The following is a 25,775-nucleotide window of genomic DNA, read 5'->3' as shown; positions in this document are numbered from 1 at the left end:
TTTGACGTGTCGATTGTATTCTATTTTTATTTAGTAGGCTTATTTGCGAAAATAAAAAAGAACAAAAAATATTTTCTATTTTTAGAATATAAGGTATGTTTTAATTTGCAACAAAAGAAAGAAAATTTCCCAAAAAATATGTTTTCTTAGTTTCTAAAGTTCTCACAACTTTTGAGTTTTATAAAATAGTTTTAAGCTACTGTAATAGTGTTATTTAGTTGGGAGAATTATTTTCTTGTCATTTTGATTTCGTTTCAATATTTTGGGTGATATTTTCTTTTAGATAATTCATGAAATATCTCATTACTCTTGTCTTTTTCCCTAACCAACTCACACATGATACCACTCCCATTTTGACACCTCACCTAGAATAATTCTTGCTCACCACTCCACTCTTCCACAAAAATACACACACATCACACAAAAAGACAAAATAGAAAAACAGATATTTAATGGGAGGGAACATGTGACAAAGGAGAGGAGAAATATTATTTTGGGGTGGTCCCCATAATCATTTTGATAAAAAAAGAATGCACATCGGATGAGAAGGTGGAGATTTATTATTTTTAGACAAGGAAATAGGTGAGGCCCACACATAAAGAAAAACAAAAATAAGAAAAAGAAAAAGAAAAAGGGGACCACATGGACACGGAAAGGGAGGATAACAAAAAGGGGTCATTCATTTTCTTGGGGAGGGGGGCACATATATTATGTAATTAAAAAAAAAAGGCATTGAAGATATAGATAGAGAAAGAGATAGAGACACAGACAGAGAGAGAGAAAAAAAGAGGAAGGGCATTTTCATCATCTTCTCCATTTCTTGTTCCCACCGAAAACCATCCATCACCGCCTCCCTCTTCCCTCTTCTCCACCACAAACCACCAGCACATAAATATATATCATACACAGATCGAAAAAAAAATATAAATATAGAATACATAAAAAGAGACCCATTTCCATTTTCTTCTTCACCCATTTTTCTACTCAATAACCCAACCACAGCCAAACACCACCGTAGCTCACTAATCCACACCCATCGTTAAATCACTTCAACACCCATTTTCTCGTAAGCAAATTTTCATTAATGGAGTCTAGTTGAAATTTTTCGAGTTGAATTTGAGTCCGTTTGATTCGGATCTGAACGGAAAAAGGGTAACAAATTGTTGTTTTGGTCGTTTTCCGGCGAGTCGAGGTCACTGGCAAGGTTTTGGTTTGAGGCGTTCTGTTCCAGAACACATACTTTTATATTCAAGAAGACTTACGAGAAGTTTCATTTGAGGTCCATTTCTCTCTTTATCTCATATTTGATAGATTTAATAAATATCTGGGTCAATTTGTCGTGTTATGATAGTTGAATTGAAGGCATTCATATGCAATGATTACAATGTCTTGAATCTTCTCGCTATGGATTATGTTCCCTGTCCCAAGATTGAAGTGATTAGCATGTTATTTTGCTTCATCAATTATTAATTGGGTTATGAAATATTCTAAAATTGGCTTTTGAGTAATTGCACTGTTTTTATTTTAATACTCTCGATGTGTTAGAATCGTATAAGTCTGCGTTGCTAAGGAAACTAATTGTCCGGTGTAAGTTATAATGAAATAAGTTTAGGGCGTACTCAAGAAGTTGAATTTGGACTAAATGTAATTTAAGGGTAAATGAATTTAAATCTCGTTATTAATTTCATTTTTTTTATTACCTGGTTCACTAGTGATATCTAGGTTCGTCGACATATTGGGTAGGCAAATTTTAGGTTTTTTGATTGCTTCTGTGTTTTTGTTACTAGTTTTCAATATCGTGTATTCATTTCCCGGGTGGGATGTCCCGGAAGAAAACAAAATGTAAAAAATGGAGGCCTCGGTTACTGTGATAAAATTCAGGGTAATGTCGTTTTCTTTATACTCTTCTCTGTTTGGATATTCTGCTTTGTTGTAATTAATGGAGGTCTTGTTAATTTAATTATTCGGTCATACAGTTGCTCAATATATTTCTTAAACAAAAGAATCAGGCCAAGTCTAACGGTTAAGGCCATATTAATTAATTAATTGTGAGATGAGCGAGATGGGGTACGAATCATTTCAAACCCCGTTGTCAGGTATGAAATAAAGAGTGGAAAAACCAATTGTAAGGGAGCGAGATGGATTGCGCATTTATTCAAAATTCGTTGTCGAAGAGTGAAAATGACTAAAAACGAATTAATAATAACCGAATAATAAGTCTCGAATTTCAGAGACAAATAATTGCATTTAACGCTAGATGAGCTTTAGGCGTGTTTTAAGATGTTTGTTTCGATTAAGAATGTGGCTACGCTTCTTATTCCGAGACACCCTAATAACTCAAGGATGCAGTTACGTACCTTGGCCGAACTTTTTTTTTTTAAATAATTAATTTATTCTAGTAAGAATGCAGTTATGCATCTTATTTTGAGACACTTAAAAGATCCGGAATGCGGTTACGCATCCGAATTAAGACCAAAAAAGGTAAAAATTTCAATAAATAAACGTACGAGCAAATCAAAGCTCAGATACATAATATATCCAAAAATGATTTAAGCTAAGTATAAGTAGATAAAACGACCGTGCTAGAACCACGGGACTCGGGGAATGCCTAACACCTTCTCCCCAGTCAACAGAATTCCTTACCCTGTCTTTTGTTTTCGCGGACCATAATAAACGAGTGATTTCCTTTTGATTAGGGATTCATAAGGTGACTTGGAACACCAAAACTCAATTCCAAGTGGCGACTCTGTAAATAAAATAATCCCTTTTCAAAACTGTCACTTCAAATGGAAAAACCCTTTAATAATAAAAACTTGTGCGTTTATAGCGCGGGGGCGCAAAAAAGGGGTGTGAAAACTCTGGCGACTCCGCTGGGGACTAACCAGAATTCGAGCTTTGTGATATTGCCTTATACTTGGCTTTTATTATTAATATTTGGATTTATATTATGTTTTTGGCCTAATGTGCTAATTGCCACTCATTTACCGCTTTGATGTTGTTGAACTGTATTATAAAAAGTCTTCTCTCACGCACCCTTCTGAGTCTCTGAAACACTTCACACACGGGCACAGGAATGCAGTTATGCATCCTCCTAACTTTCTGTCAAGATAAAGCCGGAGCGTCTTGGCGCCCGGTGGAGGATTTTAGTCACACATGTTAGGCGGGATAGGCTAAGCAATAAAGTCGGAATAACACTGCTACCGACAGTATTGCCCCTCCCCGGCTCGAGTTGTCCGCTCGGGTGACTCAGTCTAGACACCTTTGCAATTATGTCTTAAACCTAGCAGAACTGAAAACGCAGAACTGGTATCCCTAGTAGGCTACGCTTATCTGCATCTCGTGCATTTGACTTAGTGGGACTCGGCACAGGGGCCGGGTCTGACTAGGACAGGCGAACTTTTATCAGACCAACATGTGCATCCAATATGCTAATTGTAATATACTTGGAAGGTGCCTGATTGTTGACCGGCTTTAGGATAACCAAGGGGGTTCGAGAGAGATAAATATCACTGACTTTTGGGCCATTTAAAAAAAAAAACCTGTTTGGCCCTACCCTTTTTGAAAAAAAGTCAAATATCATCGCCATTTTTTTTGAGTTTATACGAACTACGCGAGCCTGATTCTCACCGTCCGTGAGATACGTAGGCAACTCTCCTCGAGTTCGGCCCCACCTTCTCAGGTTTGAGAGGTTCATTTGTGTCATTTGTGTAGTCCTTTTGTCCATTTGTGCCAGGTTAGTTGTCACAACAATAAAGATACTAAGTCACTTCGCAGAGTCCTTTTCATAAATTAAATGTACCCACGAATCGGTGACAGGGCATTTAGACAATTCACTCTAGCTTTGGTTTTTCAAGTCCAATGTTGGGCAAATTTGTTGAGTTTTGCTATCTGGGTCACAGTAGACTGCTGTCATAAAAAAAAAAAAAAAAAAAAAAAAAAAAGAGCGAGGTTGCACCTAGATAAGACGGGATGAGACATAGGGCCTGCCATGGTAGAATTGATACATGCATATGAATGAATTACTTAACCCTAACATTGGCTGTTTTACAGAGAAGAGTTAAGGTAAAAGTGGTTGGTTTGTGGCCATACTGGCAACGCATCATTATTTCACAAGGTCAAAGGGCAGTAACGGAATGACGGAAGGGACTTCGCTACCGATGATCAACACGGGGGATGAAACAGAACGGGTGGCTCAACAAGAATCTGCCATCGCTAGGTTCCCCGACATCACTTCTGCCGCACAGGCATACTCACAAGCACCGTTATCTACTGCAGAAGACCCGTTATACCTACCTGGGTTCGATCATTACACCAATTTTCCCAATACGGCGGAAACTTCTGTAGGTCGTCCTCCAAGGGTACCAATTAAGACCGATCATTTCGGGATCGCAACCACTGGGCCTGCCTACACATACCCACTGTCTAACCCTAAGCATGTTGCAAATGTAAGGCCTATTTACACAATACCGCAACCTGCGGTTAATCAAAGGTCAAACTCTGAGCCACCATCTGACATCCGTCAAGAGCAGCATTTTGCACCCGATTTTGCATTTGGGGCCCCTGATCCTTATCATCAAACTCTACATTTTAGTCCTCCAATCGATTCTGAAGGACCTGCTAAGAATGCGGTTACGCATCTTGGCCATGAATATGGAGGTCCTGCTAAGAATGTGGTTACGCATCTTGGCGCTGAGTATGGGGTTGCTACTAAGAATGTAGAGCATGACGAAATGGTTAGGAAGATGAAAAGTCTAGAACAAGCTATGAAGAACTTGCAGGGATCAAGAAGCTATAATAGCGTTTCATACAGTGATTTGTGTATGTTCCCGAGTGTTCACTTACCTCCGGGGTTTAAGACACCAAAGTTTGACAAGTACGATGGGCACGGTGATCCCATAGCTCATTTGAGGAGATACTGCAACCAATTGAGAGGAGCTGGGGGTAATCAGGAATTGCTCATGGCTTACTATGGGGAGAGTCTGACTGGTTTAGCTTCAGAATGGTTTATTGATCAGGACATTGTGAAATGGCATACGTGGGATGATATGGCAAATGAGTTCGTGCAACAATTTCAGTACAATATTGATCTGGTTCCTGATAAAAAGTCTCTAACCAACCTGAAGAAGAAAGTTACCGAAAGTTTTAGGGAGTTTGCGATTCGTTGGCGTGAACAAGCTGCAAGGGTAAAGCCACCAATGAGAGAAGGAGAGATGGTGGAGACTTTTCTCCAGGCACAAGATAAGACATATTATCAACACATGATTTCGTCTCTAGGAAAACCGTTCATTGAGGCCATTAAAATGGGAGAAATAATAGAAGAAGGAATCAAAACAGGAGGCATTGTCGGCTTTACCACGTTGAAAGCAACAACCCAAGCCATTCAAAATGGTTCAGGGAGTTTTGCTGGAAAGAAGAAAAAGGAAGATGTAGCTATAGTTGCGCCTGGGCCACGGCGAAACCCGAGGGGCCCGCCTCGCCAATACACTCAACCCCAACCCCAAAACTATACCCAAGATCCATATAATTACCCACAACACTACTTCCCTCCCCAAAACACACAATATTCCATTCCGTCCCCTCAGTTCCCCATATACAGTGCGCAACCATATGTCCAGCCCCCTTGTTACCCACAATGGCGCGCACCGACCCCGCAAGTCCGTCCTCCACCTCCACACACTTACCAAGGCCCTCCCAGATCCAAATTTTAGCCCAGGCTAGAGTACAAAAAGGCAAATGCGGTCAAGGATAACTTTACTCCCATTGGGGAATCATATGCTGATTTGTTTCAGAAGCTGAGGGCATTAAATGTTTTAAGCCCAATTGAAGGAAGGATCCCAAACCCGCCTCCGAAAAATCTTGATTACTCTCAAAGATGTGCTTATTGCTCTAATACCCCGGGACACAATATAGAGAAATGTTTGTATTTGAAGAAAGCAATCCAAGATTTGATTGATACGCAACAAATTATGGTGCAAAATGCAGACATACTGAATATCAATCAAAACCCACTACCAAATCATAAAGAAACAAACATGTTGGAGTTGATCTATGGTAGTGATGGTCTGATGTTCCGTACAATCCTATCATGAAGATTGAAGCAGGCGTGGAGAAATCAGTAAATGTGGCAGATTCCGCAAAAACGACATCTTTGGGGTTAAATGAGGTTACAAAGAGGCCAATCCAGTCAGACGCGATAAAACCCTTATTGATTGTGAAAGAAGCTCCAGAGAAGGTTGGGGAAAGTTAGGGAAAACCAAAGTTGATCGTGCCAAGGGTGTCGAGCAGTCCTATTTTAACTGTCAAAGGGGCGTTCACCACCCCTATCATTATTAAGCCAGTGACACAACTGCCAATAGTTGATGCTAAGGTGGTTCCCTGGAATTATAATCAGCCTATGGTGACTTACCAAGGGAAGGAAATCATCGAAGTGGTAGACGAAGTTGGGGGCCTGACTCGTTCAGGAAGATGCTTCGCTCCGGAAGAGTTAAGGAAAACCAACCAGGTGAGGGAGGGCCAAATACCCGTTAAGAAACTAGTAACAGAGGAAGAAGCTGAAGAGTTCTTGAAAGAGATGAAATTGCCAGACTATTCCATTGTGGAGCAATTAAGGAAAACCCCTGCTCAAATCTCTTTGTTGTCTTTATTAATACACTCAGATGAACACCGCAAAGCTTTGTTTAAGATTCTGAATGAAGCCCATGTCCCTACTGAGATTACAGTTAATAAATTGGAGAAAATTGCTGGGAGGATCTTTGAGGTAAATAGGATTACCTTCTCAGGTAATGAACTACCCGTTGAAGGTACTGGATATAACCGAAGCCTTCATATTACTGTAAAATGTGAGTATTCCTATGTCACTAGAGTTTTGATTGATGGGGGCTCTGGTGCAAAAATTTGTCCTCTGTCAACCTTACAAAAACTAAATGTAAGTACTGAAAGAATTCGACCAAACAATGTGTGTGTTAAAGCTTTTGATGGAGTGAAGACTGATTCTATCGGTGAGATAAATCTTGTGCTTACAATAGGGCCTGCTGATTTTACCATAGATTTTCAAGTATTGAACATCAATGCCTCCTATAATATGTTGTTGGAAGACCGTGGGTACATATGACTGGGGCAATCCCATCCACATTGCATCAGATGATCAAGTTTGAATATGATAGGCAGGAAGTGATCGTTCACCGTGAAGGGGATTTGTCCATTTATAAAGACTCCATTGTTCCCTTTATTGAAGTGGATAATGCTAATGAAACACTGGTGTATCAAGCTTCTGAGATAGTGGTAGCTGCGCAGATCCCTGAAGGGAAACCCATTCTGAGACCGCAATTGCCTCCAACATCTGTTATGGTGGTAAATGAAATGTTGAAACATGGTTTTGAGCCAGGAAAAGGCTTGGGGGCCTCTCTACAAGGTATGGTTTATCCAGTGTGTCCACGTGAGAGTCCAGGTCCATTTGGTCTGGGGTTCAAACCAACGGCTGAAGATAAAAAAAAGGGTTAAAAAGCGGAAAAAAGAAGCATGGTCACTTACTAAGCATGTGCCACCGATCTACAAGTCCTTCGTCAAGAACACCATCAGTTTTTCCCAGCCAGTACTGGACGTGGATTTTGGGTTGATTGGGTGTTTCCAGAACTTGTTTGTTGAAGCTGATGTGGTTGAAATTGGAGGGGGTCCCAGTAACACGGATGTGAAATTCATTGGCCCTGATGTCCAACTCAGCAATTGGGAAGTCACTCCTCTCCCAACCAGGAAGGACTTTTGGTAGTCTGTTTTGTTTTCCTTTCCGTTATCCGAGTTATTCCAGGGTTGTCATTCAGATTTTTATTTTTCGCTTGTTCAAACCCTTCTATCCTTCCTTTGAATGAAATGCAATTTGTCTTTTCCGTAAATTCTAATGTGTTTGTTTATTTTCTTTTGTATAATTCTGTTTGTGCTGGTTCTAATGATATGACATGCATGCGGAATTCTCAGCATGATCTTAAAATCTGACCTAACCATGAAACAATGAACCAAGAAGCTGAATGTGATGAAGAAGACGTATTTAAGGAAATAAGCAGGGATTTGAAACACTTCGAAGATAAAACGAACCCTAATTTCAATGAAACCGAAGCAATCAATCTAGGAGATCAAGATAATGTCAGGGAAACTAAGCTAAGTGTGCATGTTCAACCATATTCCAATAAAGAATTAATCCAGGCTTTTTTAAAATATAAGGATGTTTTTGCATAGTCTTATGATGGTATGCCGGGTTTAAGCACTAAATTGGTGGTTCACAAATTTCCAACCCCACATTCCCTCCTATAAAGCAGAAATTAAGGAAACTAAAATCATACATGAGTGTGAAGGTTAAAGAAGAAATCGAAAAGCAAATTGAGGCCAAAAGTCATTCGAGTCGCTCGATACCCTACTTGGTTATCCAATGTTGTCCCCGTTCCGAAGAAGGATGGCAAAACGCGTGTGTGTGTGGATTATCATGATCTAAACAAAGCAAGCTCGAAGAACGACTTTCCATTGCCCAATATCCATATTTTGTTAGACAACTGTGCTAAGCATGAGATTACGTTTTTTGTAGATTGCTACGCAGGGTATCACCAGATCGTTATGGATGATGATGATGCAGAGAAGACATCCTTCATCACAGAATGAGGTACATATTGTTATCTAGTCATGTCGTTTGGGTTGAAGAATGCTGGGGCAACATATATGAGGGCGATGACCACCATATTTCACGATATGATGCATAAAGAAATTGAAGTATATGTGGATGATGTGATCATTAAATCAAGAAAGCAGTCTGACCATGTCAAGGATTTGGTGAAATATTTCGAAAGGTTTCGCAGGTACAATCTTAAGCTCAATCCAGCGAAATGTATATTTGGAGTCCCGTCAGGGAAACTTTTGGGGTTTGTAGTCAGTCGGCATGGTATTGAATTGGATCCTGTAAAGATCAAAGCTATTCAGGAGTTACCACCGCCAAAGAACAAAACCGAGGTAATGAGCCTACTTGGGAGGTTGAATTACATTAGTCAATTTATTGCTCAACTCACAACAACTTGCGAGCCCATTTTCAAGTTGTTAAAGAAGAATGCTGCAATTGAATGGACTGACGAATGCCAAGAAGCGTTTGACAAAATCAAGAGGTATCTATCGAATCCACCTGTATTGGTTCCTCCCGAGCCTGGGAGACCTTTAATATTGTACCTATCGGTTCTGGACAATTATTTTGGTTGCGTATTGGGTCAACATGATGTTACAGGAAAGAAGGAACATGCAATCTATTATCTCAGCAAGAAGTACACTCATCTAGAAAGGACGTGTTGCGCTTTGACTTGGGTTGCACAAAGGTTGAAACATTATCTTTCGTCCTACACTACTTATCTTATCTCCCGCTTGGATCCTTTGAAGTATATATTTCAGAAACCCATGCCCACGGGCAGGCTTGCAAAATGGTAGATATTATTCACGGAGTTTGACATTTCGTATGTGACTCGGACCGCGATGAAGGCCCAAGCCTTGGCAGACCATTTGGCGGAGAACCCAGTGGATGAAGAATATGAGCCATTGAAAACGTACTTTCCTGATGAAGAAGTGTCATGCCTCGAGGAGGTAATTTCGGATAACGATCCGGGTTAGAAGTTGTTTTTTGATGGGGCTGTTAACATGAAGGGAGTTGGGGTAGGGCCGTTATTATCTCGGAATCAGGACAATATTACCCTCTAACAGCCCAGCTTCGATTTTATTGTACCAACAACATGACGGAGTATGAAGCTTGCATTTTGGGTTTAAGGTTAACTATCGACATGGGGATTCAAGAATTATTGGTATTGGGGGATTCAGACTTGCTAGTCCACCAAGTTCAAGGAGAGTGGGAAACCTGTGATTTGAAGCTTATACTATATTGATAGTGTTTGCAAGAGCTCTTTGCATACGGTTCATAACAGTAAAGTTTAAGCACATTCCTAGGATTCATAATGAGATTGTTGATGCTTTGGCCACCTTGTCTTCAATGCTCCAGCACCCCGATAAGGCTCACATTGACCCTTTACACATACAAACTCGCAATCAACATGCTTATTGCAATACAGTCGAAGAGGAACTTGACGGTGAGCCTTGGTTCCATGATATTAAAGAATACATCGAGTCGGGGAAATATCCAGCACATGCCACTAGTGACCAGAAGAGAACTATTCGACGACTGGCAAGCAGATTTTTCTTAAGTGGAGGAATTTTGTATAAAAAGACTCTAGATTTAGGACTTTTGAGGTGTGTAGATGCTAAAGAGGCTTCAACTATGATGACTGAGATACATTTAGGAGTTTGTGGACCGCACATGCACGGGTATGTTTTGGCAAATAAAATTCTTCGAGCAGGCTATTATTGGCTCACCATGGAGCGGGATTCCATCCGTTTCGTTTGTAGGTGTCATCAATGCCAGGTACATGGCGACTTGATACATTCTCCTCCTTCAGAATTATACACAATGTCTGCTCCATGGCCTTTTGCAACTTGGGGGATGGATGTGATCGTGCCAATTGAGCCGAAAGCGTCCAATGGGCATAGGTTCATTTTGGTGGCCATCGATTACTTTACAAAGTGGGTGGAAGCAGTAACTCTCAAGTCGGTGACTAAAAAATCCGTGGTGGATTTCGTTCATTCCAACATCATTTGCAGGTTCGGGATCCCGAGGACAATGATTACAAATAATGCGGCGAATCTCAACAGTCATTTGATGCATGAGGTATGTCAGCAGTTTAAGATTACACATCGAAATTCAACTCCATATCGTCCGAAGGCAAATGGGGCTGTGGAAGTTGCTAATAAGAATATTAAAAAGATACTCCGCAAAATGGTGCAAGGTTTGAGACAATGGCATGAAAATTTTCCTTTGGCTTTATTGGGTTATCGCACAACTGTTCGCATTTCAGTAGGTGAAACTCCTTATTTGTTGGTATATGGACCGAAGCGGTTATACTTGCAGAAGTTGAAATCCAGTCCCTTCGAATCATTGAGGAAGCTGGAATTGATGATGATGAGTGGGTCAAAACCCATTTAGAGCAATTGAGTCTGATTGACGAAAAGAGATTAACATCGGTATGTCATGGTCATTTGTATCAAAGAAGGATAGCACGAGCACACAACAAAAAGGTACGTCCCAGACATTTCGAAGTGGGTTAATTAGTGTTAAAGCGGATTCTTCCACATCAGGTCGAGGCCAAAGGAAAGTTCATCCCAAATTGGCAGGGGCCATTCATGGTGAAGAAGGTTTTGCCCAATGGTGCTTTGTATCTGACAGACATAGAAGGAAAAATGTCTGAAACTGCCATCAATGCAGATGCAGTGAAAAGATATTATATATGATTTTCATCTCCCTATCTTTGGATTACTTGTTTGGTGCTTGATATTTTTTAAGGGTTGATACGATGAAGGCATTCTATTCTGCTACCTATACATTATGTCATCCCTTGGTACCCCTTTTGAGCCATAGTTTATTTTTCTTTCGCAACCCTCGTCTGGAATCAAGCTTTTCATAAATATTAAAAAAACAAAAACGAAAAAACCCAAAAAAAAACAACAAGAAAAAAAATATTGGAACTACGTCTGACCTGATTCTTGTCTCGACAAGATACGTAGGCAACCCTATTCTGGGGTTCGGTCCAACCAAAGAAAATCCAAATTTCCCGTTTCGAAGAAACTGGGACAGAAGTTATTGTTTTCTTTTGAGTCGATTCCAAACGTTGTAAGTCTCATCCCTTATTACTTTTGTATTGTCTTTGAGCCTCCATGCCATCATTTATTTCCAACCCTATCCAAAAGCCACCAAATAAAAGACCTTCAGATCAATCATTAAGAATGTCAAGGCTGAACAAGCTATGAGTATAAGGCATTCGCATCGTGGGCATCACTTGTGGCATCAGCATAAGGGAAATAAATTAAAAAATAAAAACAGTTTGGAACTACGTCTGACCTGATTCTTGTCTCGACAAGATACGTAGGCAACCCTATTCTGGGGTTTGGTCCAACCAAAGAAAATCCAAATTTCCCGTTTCGAAGAAACTGGGACAGAAGTTATTGTTTTCTTTTGAGTCGATTCCAAACGTTGTAAGTCTCATCCCTTATTACTTTTTGTATTGTCTTTGAGCCTCCATGCCATCCTTTATTTCCAACCCTATCCAAAAGCCACCAAACAAAATACCTTCAGATCAATCATTAAGAATGTCAAGGCTGAACAAGCTATGAGTATAAGGCATTCGCATCGTGGGCATCACTTGTGGCATCAGCATAAGGGAAATAAATTAAAAAATAAAAACATTTTGGAACTACGTCTGACCTGATTCTTGTCTCGACAATATACATAGGCAACCCTATTCTGGGGTTTGGTCCAACCAAAGAAAATCCAAATTTCCCGTTTCGAAGAAACTGGGACAGAAGTTATTGTTTTCTTTTGAGTCGATTCCAAACGTTGTAAGTCTCATCCCTTATTACTTTTGTATTGTCTTTGAGCCTCCATGCCATCCTTTATTTCCAACCCTATCCAAAAGCCACCAAACAAAAGACCTTCAGATCAATCATTAAGAATGTCAAGGCTGAACAAACTATGAGTATAAGGCATTCGCATCGTGGGCATCACTTGTGGCATCAGCATAAGGGAAATAAAAAAAATGATGATGAAAATGAGAAAGTCTTATTGGTGAAAATCCTCACGGGCATCATAAGGCGATGGTGAGATGAAAAATAAAAATGAGAGAGTCTTACTAGTGAAAACCCCCACGGGCACCGTAAGGCGATAGTGATTTGAGAGAATTGAAAACGAGTGAGACTTGTTGGTAAAAAACCTTCGGGCGCCACTAGTTGTATGAAGGCCTTGATTTTGACGCAGTTGTTGGGTGTAGACATTCGGTTTCGAATTCAAAAGGTTAGTAAGAGTTTATGAATAATTAGGATTGACAAAACAGACTGATTAAGCCAAATGCATGTCATAATCATTGGAGCTGGCTACAACATTCAGATAAGTTTTCCCCGTTCTTTTCTTTCTCGGAGGGGACATCCTTTTGTTAACCTCTTTTCATCTTTATCTTTTATTTTTCTTTTGTCATTTGGATTTCATGCTTTTTCTTTTGAGTTATTCTGTTGCGAGATAAGTAAGAAAGGATCACAAAACTTGCTACCAGTTTTCCCAATTGCGAAGCAAATACATAATAGCTCATAAGCATCTTTACTATTTACATCATTTTCATAATCGTCATCAACATCATTATACTATTATCTTCATTCATCACACTTATCTTTATAGGCTTACTCGTCATACGAGGGATTTTGTACAATCGTGGCGTATCAAGAATCATGAGCTTACTAGCTCGGAAGATCAAGTCATTTGAAGGACATCATAGTCTCATAGAAGATTTAGATATTTGGCCAAAGAACCATGCCTTATGAAAGAAGGGTTAGCCTTACATACCTTTTCCGTTCAACTATTCTACACTTGCGCGTTCTCCTCCAATGCTAGCATTTCTACCTTCATTAAAGTCATACTATCATTAGAATCGATAGCTAGCATATATGACCAAAGCTAGAAAAAATCGGACAGCATCTCCTTTATTTATACGACATTCCTCCATAATGTATATCAACTCCCAGACGTCAATAATACATTCACAACACCATAGCAATAGCCATTATTCATCCGCATTATCCACATTTCTTAATTTGCTTTCAATTACTCATATCCATGGCTATAACACACGACTATGTCCATTCACGTACATTGCTCATCTCATGTTCTCAGCATCATTTATAGCATATTTACATCACAATACATCAAGACTCATAACTCAATTCAAACTATTTCTCAAAATGGTACTATTCCACATTCATGACCCATTTTGCCATACCTTTCTACAATCCATGTATTTCAACTCTTAAATACCTTAAACAACATAGAAACATCATGAATCTTACCTTAGATGTCGCAGGAACAAGCCTTGGTTAATAATACTCCACTTGAGCAAAAACCCTAGTTTACCTCCAATGAGATTTCTTGACTTGAATGACCATTAATGGGTTTTCTTATACTTGATTTACTTAGTTTGTGTTGTTGATCACTAATAATCCTTGAATTTGTGTGAAATAAATGTAGAGAGATGTTTTAGAGAGAAGGGGTGTCATGTAGAAGTGAAATGAAATGAAATAATAAACTTGGTCCCCTTTTTTAATAACCCAAAATCTGATCTGAAATGAACAGTCGTCGAAAGTGCACAGTGGTCGTAAACCCAGTTTACGGTCCGTATTCTAGTTTACGGGCCATATTTTGTGGTCGTATTTAAGCATAACAGAACCAGAAAGGTATGCTGGGGGTCATGGTGATTTACGATCACGGTTTACGGGCCGTATTTCAATTTACGGTCCGTATTCCAAGTCGTATTTAACCATTTGGACATTTGACAGAAAGTTGAAGTTTTGGAGGTTGAAATACGACATGGCAATTTATGGGCCGTATACCACTTTACGGTCCGTATTTCACTTTATTGATGTGTTGCCGGACACCAAGCCTATTTATATTCCTCCGTATCGAATGGATCCGGTAGAATTGAAAGAGCTAAAGGCACAGCTGAAAGATTTGCTTGAAAAGGGGTTTATTAGACCCAGTTCATCACCATGGGGAGCCCCAGTCTTGTTCATGAGAAAGAAAGACGGATCCCTACGAATGTGCATTGATTATAGGCAATTGAACAAGGTGACGATAAAGAACAAATATCCTCTTCCGAGGATTGATGATTTATTTGATCAGCTACAGGGTGCCAAATGGTTTTCAAAAATAGACTTGAGATTGGGTTATCATCAAGTGAGAGTTAAAGAAGCGGATATTCCCAAAACAACATTCAGAATGAGATATGGCCACTATGAGTTCCGGGTGATGTCGTTTGGATTAACTAATGCTCCGGCCATGTTTATGAATTTGATGAATAATGTATTCAGGACACTCTTGGATTTATTCGTGATAGTGTTCATCGATGATATCTTGGTATACTCTCGCACAGAATCAGAACATGCAGATCATTTACGTATTGTTCTTGGCATTCTTCGAGCCCGAGAATGGTATGCAAAATTTTCAAAGTGCAAGTTTTGGCTGAATTCTGTAACATTTCTGGGCCATGTTATTTCAGATGATGGCATCCGAGTCGACACTCAGAAAATTGAAGTTGTGAAGGCTTGGCCAAGGCCTACGACGCCTACAGAAGTTCGTAGTTTTCTAGGGTTGGCGGGTTATTATAGAAGGTTCGTAGAGGGATTCTCATCTCTTTCGGCCCCATTGACGAAGCTAACCCAGAAGTCAGCTAAATTTCAGTGGAATGATGCTTGTGAGCGCATATTTCAAGAGTTCAAAGACAGATTAACCTCAGCTCCGGTCTTAACACTTCCAGAAGGGTCAGATGGCTATGTTGTGTATTGTGACGCTTCCGGTGTTGGATTAGGGTGTGTCTTAATGCAGCACGGTAGAGTTATTGCATATGCTGCAAGACAATTGCGGAAACATGAAAAGAACTATCCAACTCATGACCTCGAATTGGCTACGGTTATGCATGCCTTAAAATATGGATACATTACTTGTATGGTGTGCATGTTGACATTTACACCGATCACAAGAGTCTTCAATATATTTTCAAGCAAAAGGAGTTGAACCTGTGGCAAAGGCAGTGGTTAGAATTACTGAAAGATTATGATGTTAGCATTTTATACCACCCAGGAAAAGCGAATGTAGTAGCCGATGCGCTTAGCCGCCGATCAATGGGCAATTTATGCGAAATCCCTCCAGAAAAGAAAGAGATAGTTCATGAGCTCCATCAACTAGCTAATCTTGGAGTACGTGTAATTGATTCGGGTAATGCAGGGATTAGTATTAATGATCCCACAGTCTCATCCTTGAACATGGAAGTGAAAGAGCACCAGTATGAGGATCCTAAACTGTGCCATTACAGAGACATATCTCATGGAAAAGAGAAGTCTGCATTTGAAGTTTCTATGGATGGAATTCTTAAATACCGAAGCAGGCTATGTGTGCCGAATGTGGCAGAATTACGCCGACGAATTCTAGAAGAAGCACATTGTTCCCGATATTCTATTCACCCAGGTGTAACCAAGATGTATCATGACCTTAAGCAAATATATTGGTGGGACGACATGAAGAGAGATATAGCAGAATTTGTAGCATAGTGTCCAAATTGCCAACAAGTAAAGATTGAACATCAAAAGCCAGGAGGCTTATTGCAAGCAATTGAAATACCTACTTAGAAATGGGAAGTAATCAACATGGATTTTATTGCGGGGTTACCCCGTTCCCGTGGCAAGTATGATTCTATATGGGTGATCGGGGATAGATTGACGAAAGCAACCCATTTTGTTCCAGTTAGAACCACCTGCTCAGCAGAAGACTATGCGAGGTTGTATCTCAAAGAAATTGTGCGACTTCATGGTATTCCATTATCCATTATCACAGATAGAGGAACGCAGTTTACAGCCAAGTTCTGGAAGTCCATCCAAGAAGGTCTAGGCACTCAAATGAAGCTTAGCACGGCATTTCATCCGCAAACCGATGGACAGGCCGAGCGTACTATTCAGACCTTGGAAGATATGCTACGAGCATGTGTGCTAGATTTCGGTGGTAGTTGGGCTGACCATTTGCCGCAAATCGAATTCGCATACAGCAATAGCTACCATTCCAGTATCCAAATGGCTCCGTATGAAGCCCTATATGGAAGAAAGTGTAGATTCCCAATCGGATGGTTTGAAATAGGAGAAGTACAGCTAGTAGGCCCCGAATTGATTCAGCAAGTGGTGGAAAAAGTTAAGGTGATCTGAGATCGATTGTTGACAGCTCAAAGTCGCCAAAAGTCTTATGCGGACAATCGCCGACGAGACTTGGAATTCTAGGTTGATGATTGGGTATTTTTGAAAGTGTCGCCAATGAAAGGGGTGATGAGATTTGGCAAGAGAGGGAAGTTAAGTCCTAGATATATTGGACCCTATAAATTATCCGCAAGGTGGGTCATGTCGCCTATGAATTGGACTTGCCTTCGGAGCTCGAACTAGTCCATCCAGTCTTCCATGTTTCGATGCTCCGCAAGTGTGTTGGAGATCCCACAAAGATTGTCCTGATAGATGACGTGCAAGTAACAGAAAAGCTAACCTATGAAGAAGTGCCTATTGCTATTCTAGACAGTGCAAAGACTTCGAAATAAAGAGGTAGCTTCGGTTAAAGTCTTGTGGCGAGATAATAACCGGGAAGAAATGACTTGGGAGGCGGAAGAGAAGATAAAATCCACGTACCCGAATTTATTTCAACCCTCAGGAGAGATTCAAGATGCAACACCAACGATATAAGGTATATATGCTTACTTTTCATGCTTTTGGTCGTGTGTGGCCATAGATATGTTGATATTGTGATGTAGCCCTGTGAGGCGATGATATTATGGGTTGATATGATAGGATGGTAGTGCTATATTATAGGCGAAACTCTGGCGAATTTTTTTTAGAATCCCCGATGACTTAACATTCGAGGACGAATGTTCCAAAAGGGGGGGAAGAATGTTACACCTCGGAAATTTCCAATCTAGCACAGTGAATAGACTAACGTAGAATACGAGTATACGATGTTTTAATCAGAAGGGAATGGCGTTTGACGACCTTAAGTAAGATTTCAAAGGCAATTGCAATAAGAGATAGGTTATGCTCCACAATGACTAATTATAGGTTCTGAAGACGTGAAAGTTGCAGATTTTCACTTCGGCCCAGTCGATCGTAAAATGAAATACGGACCGTAAAGTAGTTTACGCGCCGTAAACTGCCATGTCGTATTTCAACTTCCAAAACTTCAACTTTCTGTCAAATGCTTGAATGGTTAAATACGACTTGAAATACGGACCGTAAACTGAAATACGGCCCGTAAACTGAGTCGTAAAGCACCATGTCCTCAGCCTGACTTTATGGTTCTGTTATGCTTTAATACGTCCACAGAATACGGGTCGTAAACCGAAATACGGACCGTAAACTGGGTTTACGACCACTGTGCACTTCAACTACTGTTCATTTCGAATCAGATTTTAAGTCATTAAAAAGGAGACCCAAGCTCATTAATTCATTTCATTTCCACGTTACTTCTCTCTAGAAACCTCTAGAATATTCTCCATTCTTCATCTACAAGAAAACAAAGGAAATCAAAGATCAATATTAAGAATCCAAGTGAATCAAGTGTATGAAACTCATCAAAGTTCATCCAAGTTAAGAAATTTCAAGAGAAGCAAACTAGGGTTTTGGTGCAAGAAGAGTAATACCACTCAAGACTTGTTCCTACAACATCTAAGGTAAGTTTTACGGGATTTACATGTTATTTAGGGTATGGAAGAGTTGAAACACTTGGATTATAGAAGGATGTAAGAAATGGGTCATGAAAGTATGAATAGTAGCATTGTTGAGTAAAGGTTTGAATTGAGCCATGATCATTGATAATTTGTGATTATAAAATTGTTATGAATGACATTTAGAACATGGAATAAGTATCCTATGTGAGAAAATGCAACAATGAACCATGGCCATGATTATGGAGAAATTGAAGACAAATTGTGAAATACGGATATTGTAAATGAATGACGAGTGTTGTCTATCATATTGAGAATGTTGTTATGAACGCTTGAGAGTTGATATAGAATAGGGGAAGAGTTGCATAAATGAAAGTAAATGTCGTCCAATTTTCTCTAGCGTTAGTAAGCTGTTTTTATAATCGCTAGCTAATGTCGATAAAAATTCCCTTGAAGGTAGAACGTACGCACTAAAGGAGAACAAGCAAGCGATAGATTAGTAAACGGAAATGGTATGTGAGGCTAGTCCTTTCTTTCTAATGGCATGAATCCTATAGCATGACTCTCTTTCCTCTTCATGAGTTCCTATATTCCAGAAAGCTAAAAGCCTATGTCTATGAATAGCTTTATAAGATAACAGACATGTTATGAGCCCTATAATGATGGTGATGAGTTAAAGTATAAGGATTCGAAAATGTATGATATGATGATCCTATAATGATAATGATGTTATTTATTGCTCACACTCACCTTAAATGTTAGTTCCTTCAAGGTGAGGCAGAATGTCAAAGAATGTTCCACAATGAAATCGGGGGATCACGACCTTACGTCACCCCGATATAGTGTAGTTGTTACTGAGCCCTATGCACGTACTATGATAAGTATATTATGATAAGCATACTATGATGAGTATGTATGATGATGATATAACACCGCGCCTATTTGGCCGGGCAATCACCGCTAAGGCGGGCAGCGTATACACCATGGCCAAAGGGCATGGGCAAACACCACTAGTGGGCGGCATGAGATGATACCCCGGACGTGGGAGGCCTAGACGCAGGCTAATGTTATGATTATCACACCGATCCGATATGGACGGGCAGTTTATACACTATCACACCGCATCTATATGGGCGGGCAACTTATTCATTTATGCGTATATGATATGACGATGAGTATGAGTAAGACAGTATGCATTACTTCTTTTATATTTGACAGTCAGATGCAGATGTTTCATATTGATATTTCCTTTTTATCATTGTCTTATTTCATTATTTATGCCTCTCGTACTCAGTACAATATTCGTACTGACGTCCGTTTTCTTTGGACGCTGTGTTCATGCCCACAGGGAGACAGAGAGGAGAGCTTGACCCAGATTCGTAGTAGCTGTCAGCTGATTTGAGAGCAGTCCATTGTTCCGGAGGTGCTTATGATTATTCTTTTGTGTATATAGTCATGTATATGTATTTTTGGGCATGACGGGGTCTTGTGCCATCTTCATGTTTAGCATTCCAGTAGAGGCTCATAGATACGCTGTGTGGGTTAGATGGTCTCACGAGATTTTTACTATGTATATATATATATATATATATATATATATATTTTGATGGCCGAGAGGCTTATGCATATAAAAGTATTTTATGTTCTCAAATGAAAAGATGATTTTCTTATGTCTTGAGTATAAATTGATAAAAGAGCATTAAATGAGTAAGATGAGTAGTAGAACGAGTGGTGCTCGGCGGCTAGCCCCGGGTACCCATCGCGACCCCTAGCTGGGTTGTGACAATGATGATAATGATAGTGATGATAATAGTAAAGATTCTTATGAGCTATTATGTATGTGTATCTATGTATGACTATTATGGAACCCCGAGCTTATAAGGCTGGGTAGAATATGTATATATTTATGTAACGCGCGCACACCACTGCAGTTGGTACAGATAACCCTGAAGCCTTGGTAGGGATAGGTATGTGTAACCTTGAGCCTTGGTTTGCCAAGTATGTATGATAACCGAGCCTAGCCATGGTCGGGTACGTGAAACACCGAACCTTCTTGGTCGGGCATGCTATGTAAATGCTATGTATATGCTATGGTTATGTCTATGATATAGATATAAGTATGAATACGAACATGATACGAATATGAATAAGAATATGTATATGGTATGACTGTGAATAAGGATATGTATATGGATACGAGTATGGATACGAAATGGAAATGAGTACGGATATGAAAACAGATACGAATTCGAATGTATGTACACAACCACGCATTAGAAATGGAAAGTCTCTATGAAAAGAAAGTAAGTACTTATGACGTTGATTCTACTATCTCCCATCTAATGCTATTTCTCGTGTCGCTTGTTATGCTTCTATATTGATATTGATCATGCTTTACATACTCAGTACATTCTTCGTACTGACGTCCTTTTGTTTGTGGATGCTGCGTCATGCCCGCAGGTGCCCAGGGAGACAGACTTGGCCCATAGCCACATTTCTAGCGGAGATCCATTTCATTCGGAGCTATAACTTTTTGTACTTATTCTTTTGTGTACATATTTATGGGCATAGCAGGGTCCTGTCCCGCCTATATGATATGACATACTCTCCTTAGAGGCTCGTAGACATGTGTATATGGTTAGATGTGTTTGGCTTTGTCGGCCTATATTTTGGATTTCATTTTGTTAGCCTCATCGGCTTATGTACATTGATATGGGAATAAATGCCAATGATGATATGAAGGTATTGTTGTCCAATGGGACTAGTATGATTGATGAACGGAAATGTACGATTTAGTATGTGGTTCACCTAGATGTAAATTTAAAGGTATGATAAGAGGAGCCCGGGTGGGCTAGCACCGGGTGCCCGTCGCGGCCCTCCGGTTGGGTCGTGACAAGTAGACTCACAAACTATCTTCCATATCTTGAATGTGATGGTCTTGAAGCCTTCCATCCAAGCTATCTCCCAAATCTTGAAGGTTGTCCTATGTTGACCTCCCATGATCTTCAAAGACTCCATCTTCATGATAATGCTTTGTGAATTGTGATCCCATGCACCCTCCAAGCATCCAAAGTAATGACCTGATGAAAAGTCCATGAACTCCCTAGCTCGGATTTGTGTGCAAGTTCTTTGCACCTACGGGCCAAGTCCTGCATAGGCGGACCTGCAAATGCACACACATACCTGCAGAAGAGGGACATCAGACAGCAACAAAAATCTAATTTTTCACCAAGTTCAACCCAAAACTTGACACTCATCAGAGACCTCTTGGATACAAACCAGATATGCTTACCAATATAAAAATACGCTACGAATGCACCCGTTCCATCAAAATTACCAACGAAGGTCATTTTGAACCGGTTAACTCCCCAAACCCCAAAGTTAGGTTTCCAACCAAGGACCCAAAATGCTCTTGAGTGCCTCGAGAATCAAACCAATCACCCCATCAAGTTATAAACGACTCTCTGAACCTCATGGAATCGACAAAATTCCCAAAAATATTAGTTTACGCAAAAGTCAACTATTGGTCAATGATTTTTCGCTTTAAGACACTAATTCCCTCAAGACTAATCTGAAATTCCTAGGGAACCATGCTACCCGTCCCTATAGTCAAACATGCTCTATTGGATCTAAGGCAAGGGTTAACAGGGGTAAGATTGTCAAAAAGCCTAAAAGACCAAATGGGTCGTTACAGGTTTTTAACACACAATCATGCTCAAACACATTTTCAAAAGTAGATGAGCTTCAAAAGAGGATTTTAAAATTGTAGACATACATCGAAACATATTCAAAAAGTAGACATACCTCAAATTCCACTACAAGCACCCTTTAAATGGAATTCTTGAGGTTGCACAATAGCTCTACAATCTATTCGGATGATAAAGTGTCACGACCCAGCCCCGTGAGCCGCGACTGGCGCCCTACTTAGGCACCCCAAACAGACTTACAAACCAGATCATCATATTAAGACTCATTCAGACTTAACATAAGTTGTTCGAACTAAAAACTAATAGCAGACGTCGTACAAGTATTGAACGAACATTTATCTTAAGCGGTCGCCCGTGCAGAATAGTCATATCAAAATCAGAAGAGTGGCGGAATATACATCGCCCAAATGCACACACACACATACAAACATATGGGCCGCTTAAGAACGCAAAACAGAACCGCATATGAACACACCGGACCCACGACCCACAAATATGACTACAGGCCTCTACAAACATAACCGAACATACGAACATATGACGGGACAGGGCCCCGCCGTACCCAAACAGTCACAAATGTACAGAATATGCATAGCGGGAAATATATACCAAAAGATAAGCTCTGGATCAAGGGGAGCTCTCCAAAATAGCAGAATGAGTAGCCTAAACCGGAGGATCACCCAAATGAGCGTCTGTACCTGCGGGCATGAAACGCAGCCCCCGAAGAACAGGGGGTCAGTACGGAAGAAGTACTGAGTATGTAAAGCAGAAGGTACAGAAATCCCAATCGTGGCTGGAGTCAGAAGGCACAAAAACAAATATCAAAGTAGCAGATCAAACCTGTGCGGAAGATAAATGTACAAAATGCAAATAAGATCATGCATAGGGCTTAGGAACGTGGCCACCCCCGACGCTGGTGCCACAACACATCATACTCCAGAAGTTTTCAAATCTCCGTACATACTCCGAACAAATCGTATCACACACATCTCACATCATCAGAACATATCAAATGCCATATCACATCATAACTCCATAGACGGTAACCGGCCCTATGGCGAGGCCTCGGAAACCATAACACATCATACTTCCGAATATGGTATAGTGCGCACGATCACAAAGCCGGCCCGGGTACCGACGGACGAAATCATAATGAATGGCACGAACGGAGTAGTGCAGAAACCATATGCATATCAAAAGTAAATTACAGGACTCGACACATAATTACATATATGCATATACCGACATCAGAAGGCTCGAAGTAGGTGTCAAGTCAATCAGAATTAATATATAGAAGTTACGAACTTTCAAACTACAAAACCTTCGAAAAACAATTCACAGGTCATTTTCTGAAAATTTAGTATCACTCATAGCGCAAAACGTTCAATAACGGTATAGGACATTTCAAAGGACCTTAGGATCATAGGCAAACGATTACTTTTCATATCGGACGGAAATAAGTCAAACAAATCAAATAAGGGAAGCCTCGGGGCTTGCGGGCCCACCTCCAATCAAATCGAGGCGGCGGACACAAATCACATACTTTAGGCTCCATAAAGCCATCTATGAAAGTTTCGGAGAGATTCGGACACAGTAGCAAAAGTTATGAAGGTTTGAGCATTCTTTCAACCAAATATAAAGAATATGTTTCAATTGCGCTGAATGAATAGTACCCAAAATTAAACTCGGATTCCCAAGAGCAGAATTATCCCCGAGGGTCCGATCTTAACCTGGTGTAACTAGGACATGCCAAAAGAAGGAAGGGTAGGCTTTACATACATTAGTCGTGCCTTACGCTCGTTCAGTCTCAATTCCCGTTTCGTCTAAAAACTGCAAATGGTCACTTTTACCAATTACTATTCATGAGACTTAAAAATTTCAATCTTAGCCAACACTTGTCTATAAAAATTTGGGCAGCATCTCCCCTATACGTATAGCGCCCCCGAGATTCAACTCGGCTCAAAACAATCGACAACAACCCAACAATAACATCAACAACCTCAACAATCGCAACAAGACACAATACAACGCAACTAGTCTACTTTCCAACATAATGCAACAGTTTTCATTCCGACTTCGCATTTTCAAATCAATACCAACATGATCATATTCATTACTAATCAAGATCATTACAATATCATTCGGACACGTTTCATAACATATCTATAATATATACACAAGATATACAAAAATATACAAACCTTCCACCAACACTATAATTCTCCTAAACTTCCAAATCACATTATTTTCCTTCCAAGCTTACTAACAACAATCATAATTCACATTTAAAACCTCAATCCCATACTTATATAAAAATCATATAAAATTAACATAATTTCTCATGATTACATACAAGCACTTCCAATACCAATTCAAGTCATTAAACCTTTATTTGCATCACAAAGGTCACAACGATGCTATTAACAACTAACTAAAATTTAATTCACTTCTTCCTTCCCTCACATAGCTCACGGTCACACCCACACACACTCACAACACACAAAGTCTTCATACTTTTCATTGATTTCATAAGGCCATAACAACATAATCAACATACTAACAAGTTTAACCATTTCCCTCCATCCAACTACTCCCCACGGTTACAACACAAACACACACCACACGGCCACCACATGCATGCAACACTCCCATAATTCTCATATACTCTACATATGCTACAACATATACATAATTCCTCCAACATAAAAAGTAAGAATCTTACCTTTTCCACTTTCTTTCCACTTGCCAAAAGGAGCACTTTCTTGCCTTGAAAATTATACCAACTTGGAGAGCACCTTGAGCTTGTTACTAATTTAAGAAGAACAAGATTTTTGGGTGAAGATTGAAGGCTAGGAAATTTTCTTCTTTTTTTTTTTTTTTTTTGTTTTTCTCTTGGAGCCGATTGCTCCTCTTTTTTTTTCTTGATTTTTCCTTTATCTTCTTGAAACTTCTAAGGCCAAGGATCCTTTTATAATTAATTTGCACATGAATAAGTAATAAAATCATGGGCTTGGGCCACTATGTGGTCGGCCACCCTTCCAAATATTGGGCCTCATTTTTCTTTTCATTTATTTGGCCCAATGAAAAAAATTCTTGTTTGTAATTTCCGAAACAAATTTCCGAAACAAATTTCCAAAATTCCAATTTTTGCCCTTGGCCTCCTCTCGTATTTCCACATCAATATTTTCATAAACAACACACACATATATTAATTCAAATCACCATTTGACCTTATTCCTTATAATTCAAAATTATTTCGTATTTTCCGAAGATTCAAAAATGCCGGATGTAACATAAAGATTAGAACTTTAATCTAATCCCACCTATCTCCCCCTACTTGGGAAACTAGGGCATAACTCTACTATTGATATGAATTCATAAGAACCATGGAAGAACATGGTGTGGGGAAGAACAACAATGTTCCTACACGTAGAGAGTTAGCCTTAAATACCTATAATAGCTCCAACCTAACGAGCTAAACTATTTCTCAGATGAAGAACATCAATACCCTAGCTTTGAGCTCTTGGGAAGGATTTATCTTGGAAATCTTATGTTTTGGTTGAAGAATAATATTACTAATCATGAATTACTATTAGAGATGCTTAGGAATCATTATAACAATTTTACCTCGATGTGGGAGGATAAGGAGAGGAGAAATCGACTACTTAGGGCTTTAGAACAATGTCTTGAAGGTGAAGATAACATAAAATCGTTTAAA

General features: G+C 39.8%; 1 long non-coding RNA gene across 1 annotated transcript; it reads left to right on the top strand.

Moving 5' to 3' along the window:
* The first annotated feature begins 410 nt into the window (after window positions 1-410).
* On the top strand, window positions 411-21,074 carry LOC132599716 (uncharacterized). The gene is made up of 3 exons (XR_009566962.1): window positions 411-1,279; window positions 19,699-19,773; window positions 20,811-21,074. It is a non-coding gene; the product is annotated as an uncharacterized LOC132599716 (long non-coding RNA).
* Window positions 21,075-25,775: the final 4,701 nt, after the last annotated feature.

The sequence above is a fragment of the Lycium barbarum genome, chromosome 6 (assembly GCF_019175385.1).
Source record: "Lycium barbarum isolate Lr01 chromosome 6, ASM1917538v2, whole genome shotgun sequence".
NCBI lineage: Eukaryota > Viridiplantae > Streptophyta > Magnoliopsida > Solanales > Solanaceae > Lycium > Lycium barbarum.
This window is presented reverse-complemented; position numbering and strand designations above follow the sequence as displayed.